General features: G+C 38.5%; 1 pseudogene; it reads right to left on the reverse strand.

Annotated features, from left to right (window-relative positions):
* Positions 1-18,594: 18,594 nt before the first annotated feature.
* LOC118795143 lies at positions 18,595-19,472 on the reverse strand (annotated as a pseudogene).
* Positions 19,473-19,951: the final 479 nt, after the last annotated feature.

Genomic DNA, 19,951 nt, shown 5'->3' on the forward strand with positions numbered 1-19,951 from the left:
GTCAGGGAAGTTGGGCTTCCGGGTCTGCTAACCCATGACACATGTATATCAGCTGTGGGAGTATATACGCATTATTTATTTGCAATCAATATCTGTCTCCAGCTTAAGTAAAATATGTTAGGATTCCTCACCAACCAAATACCATTACTAACCCAAGAGTTCTTAGTTCTCATAGGATAGTACGTGATCAGGTCCACAATGTAGTCTAAACTAAACAGATTTACTGCCTCCTAATAAACCTGAGATGGCAGACCATCTAGGGACTGAAGACTTAATTAGAAAAATACACATAATAGTTTTATTGGCCAAATGAGACCAACTTAATGAACTGAAACCAAGATGAAAGTGATAAACAGCAAATTCAGTACAATGCAGGGAATAGAAAACACATGTACCCAAGCCATATGTCACATGGCTATATGCCTAACACACAGGTGTCTGTATTGACTATTCTCCTTGAATGCAAGTTCTTTTACCTCTATATACCTAAACTTCATAGAGTAGTTCACCAGCACATTAGATTAGATCTTGCGAAGGAACAAAGGCAACTTTCATGAAAACAACAAATCTCCAGTACCCTTCCTGACCATTTAGCATAATGTTTTCCTTGGTTGGTGGATTTCCTGTTTCCAGGTTTGAGAGTGGGGTTCAGCTGTGGTCAGGGAGAAGTGTCTGAACTAAAAGTGTGGCTTAGGGGTGTGGAGTTCTCATTCCTATGGCAGGCCACTGCTCCCTTGCTTTTCCAATGAGTGTCTTTTGATGTGCAGGTGTCCCAAGGGGAGTGTGGGGGAGCATTCCCCAGCACCCTGGGAACCTGTGCCTGCAGAGCAGGATTGTATATTGAGCAACATGCAAAATTTGGGGTGTGCATGTCTGTGTGTGTCACAGTCCATTTCCTGGCAGGTAGCCCCACATGTTGCTTCTCTGGCTGCTGGACACTATTCGATTCGTTTCATTTTATAGACTTTGAGTGTAGTGTCAAACAATGCCTTTGTCGGTACTGAAGTAAAAAAAAAATTATACAGATATTTTATTGTTATTATCCATGTCATAAAATTGTCTCCACCTGCCAAAAGATACATTCAAAAGGAACAATGAATTGTTGCATTTTATTTCTTACACAAGATGTGACTGTGCTGTGCCTATTCAAGCCTCAGGGGGTTTGTGGCTTCATGAAGTCTCAAGGAAATTCCCCCTAGAAGATTAGAATATGACAGCAACATCCAGGTGACCACTGAGAAGTATGTGTCTGCTGTAGACATTTACAGAGGTACTCTGTGAATGGTGTTCATATTTTATCTGCAACTGCGGCAGGGTCAACTTTTTATACATTGATCACTGCATCTCCATATCACCACTTTGGTTCTACTAGAAGTGGTGTCAGATATTGCTATCACTTGAATCTTGTTCAGTCCAACCGTCTCAACCCTTGCGTCAACAATAAATATGCTTGGATTAATTGATACACTGTTCTGGACCCATACAGGCTGAAGCTCTTTTTTTTCTCCTGTAATTGGTGTTGCTTCCAGATTTGTAGTTGAGTAGCCAAGGTCAAAGTGAAAACATTCTTCAGCCCTGCAATAAATAATACTCAAGGTGTGAACATCTGCATTTACTTCATACTGAAATATGCTGCTTCCTCAGGTATGTTGAATTGGAAGAAAAATGGTTTGTTCCCTTAGCTGTATTTTTTTTTCATTGCTTGTGAAAACAAACTGATTGAGTGGTTTGAAACAAACGGCTGCTGCTGTTATGACAAAGGAAAATCACATGTCAGCTTGATCACAGAAACGTTTACTGATATCGCCAATTTCTCAATTCTACCAGTTATGAAGGAACATGTGCTAGAACCTGGTGTTAATAGGCTTAGTTAAGTTAAGATGGAACATTCAACATAAGGAAGCACCTGTGTCTTTCAAACCTGGTCCTAAAAACACACCATGTACTATTTTGTGCTAGAGCCGAGGTCTCAATCAATTAGTATTAATAGAGTTGTTAATTGAATGCGGTTACACACTTTTGCTATCGGCACCTCAAACACATTTTAGGCAGTTGCGTCAGTTAAGCTTCATTAGTGGTTCCGATTGTTAAAATCATTTTTCTTGGCTCCACTGAATAGTTAATTACTCTAAATCCCTTAGGGGACACAGTCTAAAAATAAAATTTCCCTTTTTAAGCCGTATCCTCAATTTATCAGTCCATACCCAGAGTTTAGTAATTTCATAACCATTGATTTACCAATGTATACCCATGATTTATGTCATGATTTAGTCATTTTTACCTTCAGTTTATCAATCTATACCCATAGTTTACCCACAATTTATACCCTTAATTTATTGATTCATTCAAGCAGTTCAGTCAGTAATGCTTGTAATGTAATTACAGTAATGATTTGGACCCTCCTTTTATCCATATCCACAGTTTAGCAATTCACTCCCTTCAATTTATCAATTTGTATCCGTGGTTTAGCAGTCTGTATCATCAATTTATCAATTCATATCCATGATCTAGCAATTGCAACCCACACTTTATCAATCCATGACCGTAGTTGAGGAATCTGTTCCCAAGTTTTTTCATTCATACCCTAAATTCACAGCTTTATGGTTTAATTGTGACATCTTCATCTCAATTGAGCTCCCAAGCTAGTTAGCAAGTGTGTCTGGCTTGCTGACTTCCAAAGGGAGAGGTTGCAGGGAATGAACTGATTGAATGTGCCTGTCTGTGCTGTGGTGAGGCAAATAAATTTCATCTGGCCAGTTGGCTCGGTTTTATTTCTAGCTAGATGGCTACCTGACATTCAGCTTGGTTCAGATATTGTAACTATGTCTGAAATATGCGCACATACACTCAGTCACCACTGTGTTTTTCGCAATATTCTCTATACACTCTAGAGACTGTTGTGCGTGAAAATCCCAGGATATCAGCAGTTTCTGAGATACTCAAACCACCCTGTCTGGCACCAACAGTCATCCCACGTTCAAAATCACTTAAATCAGATTTCCTACCCATTCTGATGTTTGGTCTGAACAGCAACAGAACCTCTTGACTATGTCTTCATGATTTTATGCATTGAGCTGCTGCCAGATGATAGGCTGATCAGATATTTGCATCAACGAGCAGGTGTACAGGTGTACCTAATAAAGTGGTCACTGAGTGTATTTATCAGGTTATTTACAATCAAATGACATTTCTGACAAGGAAAATACTGTAGCTGACACATACATGATCATTTTTGGTTTTTTCCTAATAGCTATGAAATAGCCTAAATACACAGCATCCCCTTGTCAATGTTATAAGCAATTGCCTTGTGACTTTCTTTACACTGTAAAGAATTGATATGAAATGAGGAGAGAGGTGTATGTTCTTCCAGCTGTCCTCTCCTTTCTAAAGTATTAGTAGTCTAAAGAGAACCCAAAATTCAAGTAGGTGTTATCCTAGCAATTTAAGGCGAGGCAAGCCATCGCATAAAAGATGAATTCACAGTATATTCAGAAGCACAAGACAAACAATTGCACCTAGAAATGAAAGCATATTTGAATCAATCTGTTTTTTTTTTTTTTTAACAAATACATCATTATATTTCAGACACTGATGACACAAATTTGGAATATGACTACAACTATGGCATGGTTGGCATGTCCCTATACTGTACCATAAAGACTCCAAGAATACACTTATTTGTATGTTTTTCTCCTTATATTCAGCGCTTTTTGAGATGAATGCCTTGCCAACTGAGCCTAAGCTCTTAGAGATAAACTGTGTTCTACTAAATTCTACTAATACTTCTGTTCTACTCCATTGCATTCTAACAAATGGTGCTTCTATGATTAACACAGATATCACAAACATCAAACCATCAATATATTTCTTAAGTCTCTCTCTGTTTTGCTACTTTATAGTTAGTAGTAACAATTTCTACAAGAATTTTTGATCACTTCAAAATATTGCAGATCACAGTGACGAAGACGTGTGAAATCCAAATCGCATTAGGACCCTATTAACTTTAAATGGTATTTTATGTAAGTTATTATCTTTAAATTTATTAAATCTTGCGATATACTTATATAAACATGATATACACATCCACTACTCTAAGCATAGTAACATTATTATTGGATATCAATACAGCAAATTTAGAATACCAGATATTTAAACAACACAGATTCTGTCATTGTGAGCACCTTGAGCTGATCATTAGCCAATTAATATTCTTACAGTGTTCAAGATACAACAATGCTTGCTCTTCTGAGCAGAAAGATCTGACTGCACATGAATAATCAGTTTTTTAACAAAACTTGCTATAGCACACTAAGGCTGGGGGGTTCTTAGCTGATGTTATTGTCAATGTGTTCTTATTATTCTAGACTTTCTGAAATTTCCTTTAATAAAAATGTAGAGACGTTGCATGCTGTTCTTATAACATCAAAAAATAAAGTCAGAATACTACTCAGGAAAATGTAATATTTAGCTTTTTTGCCAATAAGACGGCAATGCTCTACATGGCTTTTATTTTCCTTGTGCTCTGTAGATTTTATTCAGGAGAAAATGAAAAGACATTTCAGAAATACAGCATTATACATTTTCAAATATCAGTTTGTAGAACTATCAAGAAATAAATCTAAATAGTGAATTTTAACAAAGCTGACTAAAAAAGAGAATGAGTCTCTGGCTCATATAAACTTTCAGCCATGGATGCCACAAGATGTGCACTATGCTGAATAAAGCATGTTTTTGCAGTCAGAGTCACAGTCTTTTATACCCTGCTTATGCAGCAGCTAACCACACCATTTCCTTCAATTATGAACAGGTGGAGCTGGATTCATTCTTGCTGCTGGCGAGTCAACAAATTTAATCTTTTCTGCCACCTGCCATAGCTGTGCTCCCAACAGAAAAGCATAAACATAACATTGCCTTTGTCACGTCAAGGTGATCATTCTTTTAGGCCTTTTAAAGCAATTACCTGTGTTGACATTTGATAAATCACTCTTTAAAATCATTCTGGGATTGTGATCAGCTACCAGGGATCTATTTTAACTGACATATCTGACCAAAACAAACAAATATCAAACACCCATTCATAATGAATTCAGTCCAAAATGAATAAAGCCCTGATTTTATTTCACAATTGTTTAAAAACATCAAACCTTTGAGTTCCATCTTGATATATATTTATATATATATAGGACAATCTGCTAGTCTAACATACACAGACTAACACATCCAAATAAGTCCTATAGTAGACCACTGAGATAAAGGAACATGTGTTGAACAATCGTCAGCCCTTCAATAACTTCCTTACCCTCATCTTTAACTTTAACTTGAAAAAAGCTCTCCAAAGTTCTCCAAAGACCTTTTGACATTCCACAGCTAATTTAATCTCTCTCTACTTTAAGAGATCACAGCTGTAGCATCATTCATCTGGGCCGAGAAAAACCATGAAATCTGCTCCATCCATCTTCATTTCTGCCAGTTAAATTGTGTGGTTATGGAACATTTTTCCCTCAATGTGGACACCATCACAAAGTGCTTTACAAAGTCACGCTAATGTAATTACACTCTGGTGTTACCTCTCATTCAGCTTGTTAAAAAACCTTAATTAACTGGAATAGCGTGCCATTGAAAAATAATTCATGCAGGAAATGGTGATGAATCATATTCATGTAGACAATGCTGTACATGCAGAAAATAAAAGGAATTGCAACCTTGTTTCCCTTAATTGTAGCTTTTACTAACATACCGATTGGCATCAGATCCACTCCAACATAATAATGTATAAATAGGTATATTCAATTTTTATAATTCAATATGTTTAATTGAATGGTTTGAACTTAATTTAACCAGATGGTGATTTTCTTAGAATGAGAGATCTTTATGATGAACTTGTCAAGTTTTGTATTTTTCGTCACATTAAAAATACAGCTAGACTCATCAGAGCAATTTTATGACAGCAGTAACAATGATGTCACACTTTGTTTCAAGTAATTGCCCTGGCCAACAGATGGATGACAAGAGCTGAACCCTATAAAATTTGGTGAATCTACCTAGAGCCTGTTTCTTTTGCACTGTCTGGTAGACTGTAATACTTCTATTTTAATGTTGATTCACAGGACATTTTTTCCTTTAGACAACCAAGGGAGAGTTCAGCAGAAAGAGACCTGCAAGATTGTGTGCTATACTTTGCGATGCGTTTACGTGTCAGTTAACGTTTTATGTTATACAATGTAATGTGAATTTACAATGACACTGGAAAAATGTGAATGCTTCATAAAATTAAAAAATCAGTGCAGGTGTCCTAAATCAAAGGCAGAGGATTACTGATGAGCTTGTGGCTAGTGCTGTAAAACATCCTGTAAATCTCTCTTTTCACTTATCTCTCTTATCTACACTCCACCAAGGATCTGGGGGACAAGAAATCAGGATACTTGACACGGTTGGGTGGTATAGATTTGTGCTACACAACACAGGGAAAGGTATAACACCCATTCTAGTGTAGATTTATGAAAGCCTCCTGAATATGGAAAGCTTCCTCAGTACTGTCACTCCTCATTCAGGGCACAAATCCTCAAAGGAGTCTCCCTGCAGAGCTGATCGGTGACTCACTAAGTATTGGTGTTCTGTTGTATTCTTTTCTATCATATTATCTCTGTTACAGTCAGTTACAGAGACATGGATATTTTCTGATGGGGTGTTTTCCTGAAAGAATGTGTGTAAAATTTTAAGTATTTGACATGAGTGTGGTGTTTGAGCCTTTTTATTGATCAGTATTGTACTCTGCTGGAAAGTGTGGTTTTCTGAGCTACGTGGGAAAAAATGAACCTTCCTCATCATAAACAGACATACCCATCCCACATGTTATCACTGACACATTACCTACTTAACATAAAAAAAATACAGTAACTGAATTCCCCTTGCTGTGCTGTGTGTGAGGGAGGATGGTTTCCAGCATGCATATTTTGAGTGCTGAATTGAGTAATGACAGAGAAAGAGGTACAGCAGAACTTGAGGGTGGGTCTCCTTATCCACTAAGTTGCGTTACATCAGGTGTTAACCTCTGTGCATGCTGGAACACAGAAATTTCATTTTGTGACTCACTAGTGAGTCAGGAAAACAAAAAAATACATACAATGTTAAGGTTGCTATGAAAAACAATTAATCTGTATGATGTTATGTATAGAGGTGAACAACAGAAGTGATCACATGGCCACTAATAGGAGTATATGCCATGTTTTTCCTCACCACTAAGCTTGCAGCATGAGATGATCCCTTCTGTTTGAGAATTTTATATTTCATCATTTTTTTATATTTCATCAAATATAAAATACTTAAGAATATATACACTGTAGGTTTCTGTATTACATAGCTGATCTTACTTTTAGCTGGGGGTGGAAAAATGGAATTTATTTTGCTGTGTTGATGAAATATGCTAAGACCATGATTTTCAGTAGAGCAACCTGAGTACATATCCTAATCACGATGAGGCAACAAGAAAAATACCTGCCGGCAGAATTGTTTTGGTGTATTTTTTAATATCAGTTGAGCTTTATTCCCATCCAGTTGCCTACAAGTATTTTCAGCCTTGCTCTGTTGTTCCAGGAGCAATGTGCCTGAATACACATTTATTGACTTGTTTGGCTAAATTTGCTTTGACATTAATCAACCGCAGACACTAATTCTGGGATTTCATTTCACCTTAAGTCATTATTTAGACATCCCCAATGAATCCCCAATTTGAATCCCCAATTTAAGCAGAGTCATTTATGACTGGAAATGCGTTGAAAACTGGAGAAACCTTTAGACTCATAACTGGACTGCTAGTGTAAACTCATCATTTCACACATCGATTCCAGTGTCACACCCCACATCCATGTCACAAAAAATTGACTACTCCAATTCCCAGGATGCTAGCCAGGGTCTTTTCTGTTTTTCAAGCGTCTTCCTAGCTCTCCCAAGCAGTCCCAGGATGCAGTGAGGAGTGAGCTTCAGTTCTTTATTCCTATTCAATTCATATAAACAATTACAGACTTCCCTATTGCCAACACTCCCCTCCGTTCTCTCATATTCACCCCCCCCCGATGAGCTGCTGGCAGATGCACCCAAACTCATGGACACCACAAGCTTCTTTCCCCTTATACACATTCTAGTTATAATAAGTGTGTAACTACTACTCAGCACTACAAACCAGGTTTCCCCACATTTAGCTTTTCCCTTGTAACGATGTTCTGCACTGCTACTGCCCCCTACTGGTAGGGCATGGTACATCAACAGGGGAGTCCACACACAACTGCTCATACTCACAGAATCACACTAAAGAAGATGGTGTAGCATCGGCTTGTGCCACTCTGCCAGCTCTACCTACACCCCGAACTAAAAAAGAGGAGCCACCATCAAAACACAGCAGTCCTGCACACTGCTCTGCCAGCCAGGTCTCACACTCCTGTCCCTCACACTGCACTGCCCTTGCCAGCCTCTTTCCCTCACTGTCACGAACTGCACACTAGAAGAGAGAAGGGGAGCAGCCCGTCTCAGCAGTACAGCCAGCTCATGAAGGGGGTTGCATGTACATAATTTTCCCCTTTGACAGAACACAACACTTATGAGAGTCTTGTCCCAGTCCAAACTGCTTTGCTGCACCCCGGACAACACTTCCCCCGGCTGGTCTCACCATTGTGCAGTTTGCTTTGCTACAGTTTTCCCCACAGCATGAAAAGGACCCCTAGAGCTGCCATCAGGTTCGCAGCCACTAGATATGCCCTTGTCTCACTCACATACACATGACATTAAAAGATACATCAGAAACATCAGAAAAACCAACTTTTTCTGTTTAAAAATCAGCAAGTTTGTCTGCTTGCTACCCAGGCCACACCACTCACCACAAGCTCCCAGACAAAGACCAAAGCTCCCTTTTCATCCCCCTACACTGCCAACACTGATCACTCATCCCTTTCAGGTGCACTAAATACACCCTGCATGCCTCACCTCCTGCTCTAACTGCATGCCCTATCATCTCCTGCTGCAGTTTCCTCTGCTCCTGCTGACATCTACTGGAGTTCTAAGCTGCTTTTTTTATATGAGGGTGACAGAAAATATTCAAAACAGCTGCAAAATAAAGGTGCCCATTGCATCTGGGTGTTTGAGTATTTACATTGCATTTCATTTGGATTTCTTCTCCATTGTGATTACATATGTATGATTGATCGAATTTGGAACCTCCGCCTCAGGTCACCTCTGTAAAATACTGCTCCTCATAAAAACAGCCATTGGTGCTGTGTGAAATTCCATCATAAATCTCAATCCCTAGTGACAGCATAAACAGGGGACAGAATTTACGGTATTGCCCATTACAGGCTTTCCAGAGATTCTGACACCTGAGAGTCATAACAGTGGGTCAATAATAACATTATTTTAACTTTTCTGGTAGAGTTAGAGGTCCAGATTCCCATTTTCAGAAGATTCATTTGAGGATTATATCAGAGACCAGAAATTACCTGGGAAATTGGAAGTTTTTCTTCCACCTTAAATTAAACAGGACATGAAAGCCATCATGTGCTCTTCCTCTCCCCGTCTGCTCCTTTATCATCAATGAGCTTTTAAACTGTGGTTATCGTGATTCTTCAAACCGCTGTATTTCAAAGCAAACTATTAGACTTTTTTGTATGGTGTAGAAATTATTTCTGAGAAGGTGAATGCTGGGTCTACAGTATAGAGAACTGTTTGACTAAACATATGACTAATGTACCAATAAAATTGATGGGTGCATTTTTGTTTAATATCCTTACTTCATACAGTTGTATCTGGACCTGATATGTAGTATTAATGTAAATGAAATACATAATGCTGCTTATGTTAATGATCAAATTTAAAATTATTTACGCTGGGAAATTCTTCTTTCTTGAAGGTGTTTTCAAAAATAAAGACACTTTCCCATATGAAGTAAGCATGTTCGTAAGTTCTCTCAAAAGAAAACCTCAAGTGAACACAACTTTGGCAGTATGTGAGAATTATGGGCTATAGGCACTTGTAAAGCCTGGCTTTCCTAAGGCATAGCCGCATTCTCTCCAGAGCTCAGGATACGCCCAGCTAATTACCCTGTAACACTCAAATTAGTCCCTCCAACTGAGAATAACAAACATCCAATTACTCAGTTTAGATCCTGGCCTTTGGTTCTCTCAGTCTCTCCAACCCATTTCAATTAAAGGCCCTTGTTAATTGTAACACAGCATGCCATTCGGAACTGCTATAATTTTAACATACGCTGAACCTGGCAAACAGTGATAAAAGTACCTTATGTTCTTATTCTTGTCTCAAAAAATAAAAATCTTTTCACGAGAAGGTATTATGTTCTCACAATTCTGAAGGGGATGTGCATCGAGTATGACAGTATCAGAAAGTTTGGTGGATTTCATTAAAGTATAATATTGTGGTGCTCACTGTGTCTGAAACGGCACAATAATTGGCATGGCAAGCATGTCATCTGACCAAGTTTACAGTTGGTGGCACACTGCCCATATCTATACAACCCATTTTTATATGGGTTCCTACAGTAATAACCAAAATGACTGAGAGGTCTGACTCATTATAACGTATTATTTTGTATTTAAGCTTGTGTTAAATGAGCCACTTTGCTCAACATTGGACCATTTTGCATTTGCAAAATTTGCATTGAATGTACAGGAATGTAGGCAACATACTCTAATATCTTCTTACTAAACATAACTATGTAAATAAATACTTTACAAGGAATTTGAATAAAACTGTCCAAGGGATTGCATGTAATTACAGGTACCACATCAGTCATGAAGAAAATAAATCAGGTTGAGAATGTATGTGAAATTCACATGGATGACAAACAGATGCAACACAACAACACTGTGTTGTATTATAAATTACAAAGCATTCAGTATTGTACTACATGATAAAATGATGTAGATGTAAGACAAAAGTTATTGTATTAGTTTGCATATGTGAGAAGGTACAGAGAACAGGCAACAACAGTATTAGAATGATTTGTGAGCGGAGGCATGAAGGATGCTATTACAATGCAAATAGTGATGAAGGTAGTACAGATGGCGGCCTCAACTTAAATGTATTCAATTGTAAACAATTAGGATGAAGTCAATCCAAGTTACAAATCACTCCAGCCATATAGACTAACTAGAGAAAACAGAAAATAATAATTATGATTTATATGTATATGCCAAGATAAATATTTTTATTTGTGATACTGTATAGTATACAGTATTCTGTGGAGGTGCAGCAACGTGTTAAGCATATTATAGAGAAATAAAACGACAGATAAATTTACTGGACACAGTCTTTAGCCCTCAAAATTGTTCACAGCCTGTATTCACACAAAATCAAGACTTGTAACTGTGCTGCAACTTCTGTCTGCAGACATTTCTGAGCTGAGAATGATACATCCACAACAGTAAATAGCAAATCAAGGGCATTGGGGGAGGAGTACGTTTCAGATATTTAAATATATATTAACATATTTCAAAACAGGTGTACTGAGAAATGTACTATCTGTGCCTTCAGTCTTCAAATACAATTTTTCTTTTTCATGTGATATTTACAAAAAAAGAAAACAAGCCAAGCATTGCAACCATTCACAAGACTTTAAAGTGTATTTCTCTAAGTAAGGAAACACCAAAAACAGGACACAGTGCTTTCCATTAATATAACGATGCAGATGTTCTGTGACTGATTTTGAAGTTTGTTGTTTCACTCTCTACAATGCTTTTGTAACAGCCATGATGCACATGGAATGTAACTTCGAACTTGCAATGCTGTTTAACTATTCATGTAAAAACACAGTGTGTTTTGAAGATGGGTGAATCTCCTAAAAACAATCTACATAAAACACCATCTATTATCCCTTTTTATAGATTATATTCTTAACATAATACCATTGATATTATAATTATGTTGGTATTAGTAGCAGTAGTTGTAATGGTAGAGGTATTTCTATATACCATGATAAGTCATGATTCACATGTCTGCCTAACAAACTGACTTCCCCACCATTTTATCATTTTTAGCGTTTTCATGTCCTTTTTATGTCCCAACACTTTCATCATCTGGACCATTAATTAGATGTGCAAGAGGGGATTTGCCATATTCTTGAATTTTATTTTTATTTAACCTTTATTTCACTAAGAATGTCATATTCCCTCCTGAATAAACTCTATTAAGGACTTATGGAGGTGCCTAACTAGGAGAAATTGTGTTTGATGAAACTAGAGGGTCACTGAAACAAACAAAAAATGTCTTTCCTGGATTGCACAGATGCACTAGTTCCCATTTACTAGAGAATGATGGCAGAACTAACATAACACTACACACCCATAATTGACTAATATTTTTTAGCCATCACCACAGTATATGCTAAAGCTGAGCACTGTGCTCATTTAGTGACACAGTCTTCCTCTGTAAGAATTTTCAGTAATGGCCACCCTGCTTGCTGACCCACAAATAAACCACATAGCATCTGGGGATGCACTAGAAGTCGTGGTAGAAACCAAAAGAGTTGCAGCTCACCAAGTGCATTTTTTTTTTTTGCTTGGAAAGAAGAAGATATGCCACCCATTACCAGCAAGCTGTAATGACAGATGCCTGAAAAAACCATTAGGTGGAGTTCACAGGCTGTAAAGCGCCTAAAGGGATACAAAACCAGGGGGTGTACATGCAGCCACCACAGAGCTTCATTAATTAGGAGGCAATAAAAAAGAACAGGGTGGCAGTGCAGCACAGTGGTCGCAGTCATGGTTTCATGGCTTTTAACTGTAAGGATATGGAACCCCATGGTGGTCTGTGTTAGGATTTTAAGAGCTTCTGTAAGATTCCATCTTTAAAATCAGCATCAGTGTGGGTGTTTAAAATGGCAGATTAACAGCCATCATGAGATATCAGAGACTGGATGGAGAGTCGTGACCTTACCACCTCATAATTTTGGAAAATATTAAGTTGACATATTTTTGTTCATGTTACAGGAGCAGAGATTAATAAAAGATTAATGCAGGGTTTAGGAACTAGTTGAGGTTGGGTGCCAAAACAGGATGTTGCCAGAGGTTAACACATGAATTTTGCACAGTAGAAACATGATTTTTTTTTTTAACCAGTGCTGTATGTGATAATTGACAACACCAAGACAAGTTTTCTGTGAACAAATTTAGTTGTACTTTACTGATACAAGACCATCCACTTAACCAGCTTTGTCCCCTAGCACTTGTTCATGTTCTTACTTCTTTTCCTCATGGGTAGTAGTTGGCTGTGAGACGCCCAACATTACATAACACCGTGGTGACTCCTCCACAGCTGGGAAAGATATAAAAAAGATTGAGAGAGACAAACAAATTAGCTCATGGTTGGGTGGTTTTATTTGTCATTGCCACTCCTCTGAAAGCTCTGAGCTGATTGCTAATGCCTGTCAGCTGTGCTGATTGACTGCATCCTTGCAGCTGTGTATTCTACAGCTGACCATTAGCTGTATTTGCTTCCTGGCACCACTAGATGCCACCAATACAACCAATCCGAGTCTCAAACAGCATGCAGTGAGTACAAATGAAAAACAATAAACCTTTCCACGTGTTTCGATATGAAATCTGCAGACTTCAGCTTTAAACTTTATATTTTTGCATATGATGCATATCATGTAATATAACGTTTAAGTAGATTACATGTAACTGCACTACATCTTGAAATCCACTTAATAATAAATCAATATGCCATAATAAAAGCTTTTTGGTGCTTCACAAAATGTGTATGATGGTACACAGATGGTTAACATAGTATCAGTATGCTCTTCTATTGTTTTTATAACTTGCATGCACACATCCGCAACCCTAAAAAGAAAACGATTAAAAACAGTCACAGAAGTTATTATGGATAGGGATGCACCTTAGCTTAGACACCACACTTCCACAGTACCACACCTCATGCACTGAGGGGCAGGGTGGAGCTTGCCTCCTGGGAGAATAGGTAAAAGGGGCAGTGGTGTCAAAGGGCAGGGGGCTGGAGTCCCGAGGAGAAGCTGAGACAGAACTTCTCAGATGTTTGTCCCGTTTGTTTTTTTTTTTTCTTTTTGTCACATTAAATAAAACTACCGTTTAAATGACCTTAGTCCATTTTAAAAACAATTTAAAAAATCTGAACAAACCACAACAAAGAGCGAGGGCTGGCTGACTCTGCAGTCACCCCAAGGAGCGGGCCTGGTGTTTGCCCACCCTTTTCCCTCACTGCTACACTCTCAACATTAAATTCATACATACTGACGTCCATGTTAAAGCCCACATTAGCTTAGGTTACAACCGAAGATCAGGTAGGGGAATTACTGTATCCCCTAGACCAGCGTTTCCCAAACCTCTCCTGGGGTACCACTTGTGTGCATGTTTTAGATCTCTCCCTGCTCCAACACAGCTGATTCAAATGATCAGTTTGTTATTAGGCAGCTTCAGAAGTTCATAATGAGTTGATCATTTGAATCAGCTGTGAGAAACACTGCCCTAGACCAACGTAGTACCAGTTATCAAGAGCCTATCTAGGCTTGTGTATTTTCAGGTGTAACAGAAGTGGTTTAAATTAGGGAATTATTATAACCAAAAATGTGGAGTAAAATGTGACCATCAGCTATCTCTGGTCTGGATGCTATAGCTGCCCCTAGAAAAGGGTTAGCTACCCCACAGCATCCCAGGAATGTTTGGGTATAAAACTGAATATTTCTTAATGTTAAAAATTGACACAATTTAGTAAAGCCTTTGTTTAAGAAACCAAATAATATTTTTCATAAACCTAATTGATGATAACCCCATGTCGTTGATCTGTGATTCGATTGACTGCTTACTACTTATTGGAAGTGTGTTTGCCACAAAACTAGCTGCTTAGCAATTTTCTTTGTTGTATTTTTTATAACAAGCAGCTAGCTTGTGTCCTAAAAATGGACAAAACATGGAGTGTTTCAGTGGCAGTGGAGATGCTTGGAATGGCAAGCTGTGTTGGAAATCACTTTCAGGTGAACCACAAACTGAATATTGTCAATGTGACTAACCGCTTTGCTGCAAATAGCAACAGGAGGGTCATTATGTGATTTTTGAGTATACCGCTCTTTGTTTACTGCTTTAAATGACCTTATTCATGTCCGATGTGTGAGTAGGCCTATCAGGGAGTCAGGATTACTGTTTAGTTGCCTGTACTTGTACGATAATTGTTTCTGGGGGGAGAATGGGGGCCAGTTTTGGTGTTTAGCTCATGTGTGCTAATATTGTTGTGATTGTGCCTGTCAGAGCAACACAATGTGCATTATTAGCAACCTGTCAACTGGGAAAGTTTTGGTTTGCAAGTGAATGATATGATTTTTTTATGGAGCTTGTTAGAGTCTGAACCAGCAGAACAGTGAGCTTTAGTTAATGTTACACTTGGCATCTGTTTAATAATAATGCAAGTGTAGAAAAAAATCTGTCCATTTATTTTTCAACTGATTTGCAAGGTCACTCACGTATCTTTAATGCTGTACTCACGACCATCTCAGGAGCCTTGCAATTCCAGTTCCTACTTGGGCTCCCAGCATGCTAACTAAATTATTCCCGGTATTTGAAGTAACACGCCCTGTGGCTCTCTCCCCTCCAGAAGGCCCCTCTGCAACTCCACTTCACTCTCTTTGTTGTCTCTCTGTTGATCTGTTCCGCTGACGCTGCCAGTAGCGTACCCCCTGCTGGTTGTTCACCAATGCACTTGCCTTTCAACAGAACTGTATTCAAACAAAAAAAAATGCTGAGCAGTATAATCAACTTCCTTGCATGTCCTACCTACTGTATATACCTATCCACAGGACAGGTTTTCTGAGATTTGGCTATTGAATGAATGTTTGTTTGTTGGAATTTGTTGGTGGCAGTGTGTAGGCTCTAGCCTATTGATCTGATATGTTTTTTCAAAAATAGTCATTGCATCCCATCCGTCTTTAGTTTTATTTATTTATTTATTCATTGATTCATTCCTTCACTCAAAATAATTCAGCTACCCCTTATATATCTGGTGCCACCACTTCTGGTCTGACATAGCTGGTAAGTGATAGGATAAAACACACTTTCATGTTTTAAGCGAAAGTAATAACAATAGTGTTTAGATTTTAATGGTGAGAATGTTACATTACTGTGTTTATGACTTGGTTACACTTAATTATTAAATGCATTCTGTTTTTATTAGGATTAGTATCATTTCTGCTTTGCATGTCATAGGACATATTTCACAGAGAGCTGAAAACAGATCAATAGATTGAACTCTCACCATGTCTGATCTTGGGCATAACATTCTAGAATTTATATATGTGCAGGCAATAAAGTCTACACACAGAACAGTCAGGCAAAGGATACAGGAAAAAAATACTGCAATTATCTAAGGGAATTCTGAAATGAAATCGACAGCTCTTATATAAAAATATCTGAATAACGAAGTAATTTTCTGATGCTGTTTCTGAAATGAATTTTGATTTACATCACTAAATTGCTACTTATAAATCAGGCACACTTTGGTTCAGGAGGAATATGTGTGATTGTGGAATAACAGTGACATGTTGGTTTAACAGTTTGAATTGAATTGTAAATGTCAGATATTACATAGAGGAATCCTTGTGGTAGAATATGTATATCATTATGAAAAAGCTATTTGTATCCTCTCCATACATGTCCCCCAACATACAAAACCTGCAGCCCCTTATTCAGAAACCGACTGTCACTGCAGGACTACCTCATTCACTTGAATTCATTCAGCAATATTTTAATCATCACGCAACTAAAATTTGCATATACTGTATGTTACCAGTCCTTTGCACTGAGTTCACAATAAAGGCACTAAAAGAAATGTGTTGGAAATGACAGAAAGTCATGACAGAAAATGAATTAAATACGCATCAGTATATCACTGCATTAACATTTTAAGGGTCTGCACCTATTGTAAATCATATTCTCTCTACCAGAGTCATGTTTGATTTTGAACCCTTTCCATCACATGGGCAGAAAAAGGACAAATGCATACTGAACTGATAGAATCATATTTCTTCATTAATAAAACTTGCTTTATAGGAACAGAAGGGGGTCAAATGAAATATTCAGGACATTCTAATAAAATACGAGTTCATTTACAAGGGCTTTTATAAGCATGCTACAGCACTCAATTTCAGGAAAATTCTGCAAAAGTGTATCTGGAGTATTTTCATGATCTACAGCAAATGCATATAAATTGGTAAACATAAATGCATATAAAGTAAATTTCATATAAGTACATATGAAAATCATGTAAAATTTGAATATGTCTGCATCAAGTCAACTTTAAGATTAGTATTAGACAGATTATTCCTATATATCTGTATTTACATTCTAATGCTATGACAAGATTAATGGTGGAAAGGATTCTGAAGAGGGCTGGCTTGGCTGTTGTCTTCCACTTTGCTGATAACTTACTATGGAAATAGAGGCCAGCTCTCTAAAGAACAGCACCTCTCACTTCTGCCTGAGTAGGTTGTGTATAGCCATTATTACTGCCTGCTGTGTTCTCCACAACTTAATTATTTATGATTGATGATCCTATTGATCTGTGGATCTGATAGGTGTCATTTTATTTGGCAATGTTGATATTTGCAAATAAAATGACAGTGCTGAAGTACAAAGAAACCACACTGTTAGTTGGAAAAAACAGAGCTGTGCATCATTTTTGACTAGCCACAGATGTTTGTTTCTATGTTCCCTCCATTTTGGCCAGAATGACACTACTCGTACAGAATGAGTGTTGTTTCAGTTGCTTCAGTTCCTGCTCCCTGTGGGGATTGCCATCACGTGCAATGCAAGTTAATAGCTGGTTACAAAACATGGATGAGGTCAAGCAGATATGGAAAATGTGATTGCATACGGGAAATAAATACAATACAACAACATAATAAGCTTGTGTGCAAATTGCAGACTGCCTGTTAAAGGCATTTAGCATCTGGTACCACCTTTCTCTTCATATGTACCTTGTCTGTTGTGTTATTAGTACAAAAAGGATGTTGTGATCCCTGATGCTAGACTGGTACGTTTCCTCTCAACTATTCTTTCAGCACTACAATCAACCAGCTCAGCTTGGCTCAACTGTGTGCTGGATGCAAGAAAAAAAAAACTGCTGAAAATGAATGTAGATGCTAGTGATAATGCAGTAGCAGGCTTTAGATGATGGCAACAATGCATTAACAGTAATAAGCATGTTTAATTAAATAACACACCAATCACCAGGCAGTTTTCACTGGATCAAAAAGTAAAATACATTATAATCAATTGACGACATCACTTGTCTACGTGCCATGCAATTTTATAGCTGGTGCACAATTGCCCAGCTTGCTTTGATTTCTGTTGCATCCCCCATTTTTTCCTTTCTAGGATAGGACTTCATTCACTATTTATGGAATGACTGCAGTGGAGCTGGGTTGGAGGGAAACTGTTCACTCCACATTAAAACATCTTCTATCCACATCTACCCAGCTATAGCAATGGCTTTCTTGTTTGTTTTAGTTTGTAGACACAATGTACACATCACAAAGGTAAAGAAATCTTGTAGCATGGGGAGACCAGTGAATCAGACCAGATGTTTAACATACAGGACAATACAGGCAAGTATTATGTTGCACGCTCCCCGTGGTTCCACTCGCAAGTAGTTAAGGCATGCAAAGCACCTCTTCAGAACTCCATTTAAACGCTCAATTGCACATCTTGTTTTGCAATGAGCAGTGTTGACGCGTGCCTGCTCAGGTGTGTTTGCTGCAAGAAAAGGGGTCATCAGCCATGGTAGGAGTGGATAGGCACTGTCTCCTAATATTATGCCATCTGGTTGGTTGGTCTGGAGCTCTCTGTATAGAGCACTCTCCCTCAGGATACGCGCTTCATGGATAGACTCAGGCCACTTCACGACGCAGTTTGTGATGATGAGGTCAGCGTCACCCACAAGTTGGATGTTGATGCTGTGCCTCCCCTTTCGGTTGACGTACTCCCACCCCCTCTCATGAGGCGCTTGTATATGCACATGAGTGCAGTATTGGGCATGTTCCCCAAAAGAAAATACTTGTGCTTGGTCTGGGCAATCTGGTCATCCTTCGGAAATGAAACAAATTGATTGACCAGGCTGGCCAATGCAATTGACACAACTTTCACCACATCACTCACAGTTGAATTGTCCTCTTCTATATTGTCACCAACAACTTGGTAGAAAGTCCCAGATGCATAGAAGCGCAGAGCAATGAGGGTCTGTTCTTCCACAGACAGACTGTGACTCCTTCGGGTTCTGCGTTGAAGCCTGACAAGGTCTGCAATGTACTTAATTTCAGCATTCCCAAAGCGAAACCGAGCATACAGTTCCTCAGTGGTGTACTGCTCCAGTGGTTTTGCACGCTCAACGTACACCCTTTGACGGTGTCCTCTCCTACCAAAACGGTGGTGGCGATGGACAATACCTGCCATGTCAGTGCCTCCTTGTAAGTCCTCTGAGAAAGGCTGAATAAGATGGCTGTGTAATTGGTCTTTTCAAGCACACACCCATTAAACATCAATTAGCTGATGTACTATGGCTTGTGTTCAATTAAATCAATCATGCCCAAGGCCTATAAACTCTAAGTTCACTACACCAAAGAGGTGGAACCATGGACTCCAAAGGACATAATTTCACTGTCGCAGAAACCCACGCACTGCTGGAAGGTGTTAGGTGCCATTATGCCTCAATAGTAGGAAGTGCTAATTCTACTAAGGGTGGAGAAGTGACTAACAAAAAGAAAAAAGATATTTGGGTTGGAATCACCCAGAATGTGAATGCCATGGGGTCTGGCCAGAAGAGGACCACAGAGCAAGTGAAACTTAGATGGAAGAATCTGAAGGCCAGGGCAACAAAGGACCATGCTGAAGCAAAAAATATCCAAACAGGCAACAAGCCCTTTAGGAGAGGT

This window comes from Megalops cyprinoides, chromosome 2 (genome assembly GCF_013368585.1).
Source record: "Megalops cyprinoides isolate fMegCyp1 chromosome 2, fMegCyp1.pri, whole genome shotgun sequence".
NCBI lineage: Eukaryota > Metazoa > Chordata > Actinopteri > Elopiformes > Megalopidae > Megalops > Megalops cyprinoides.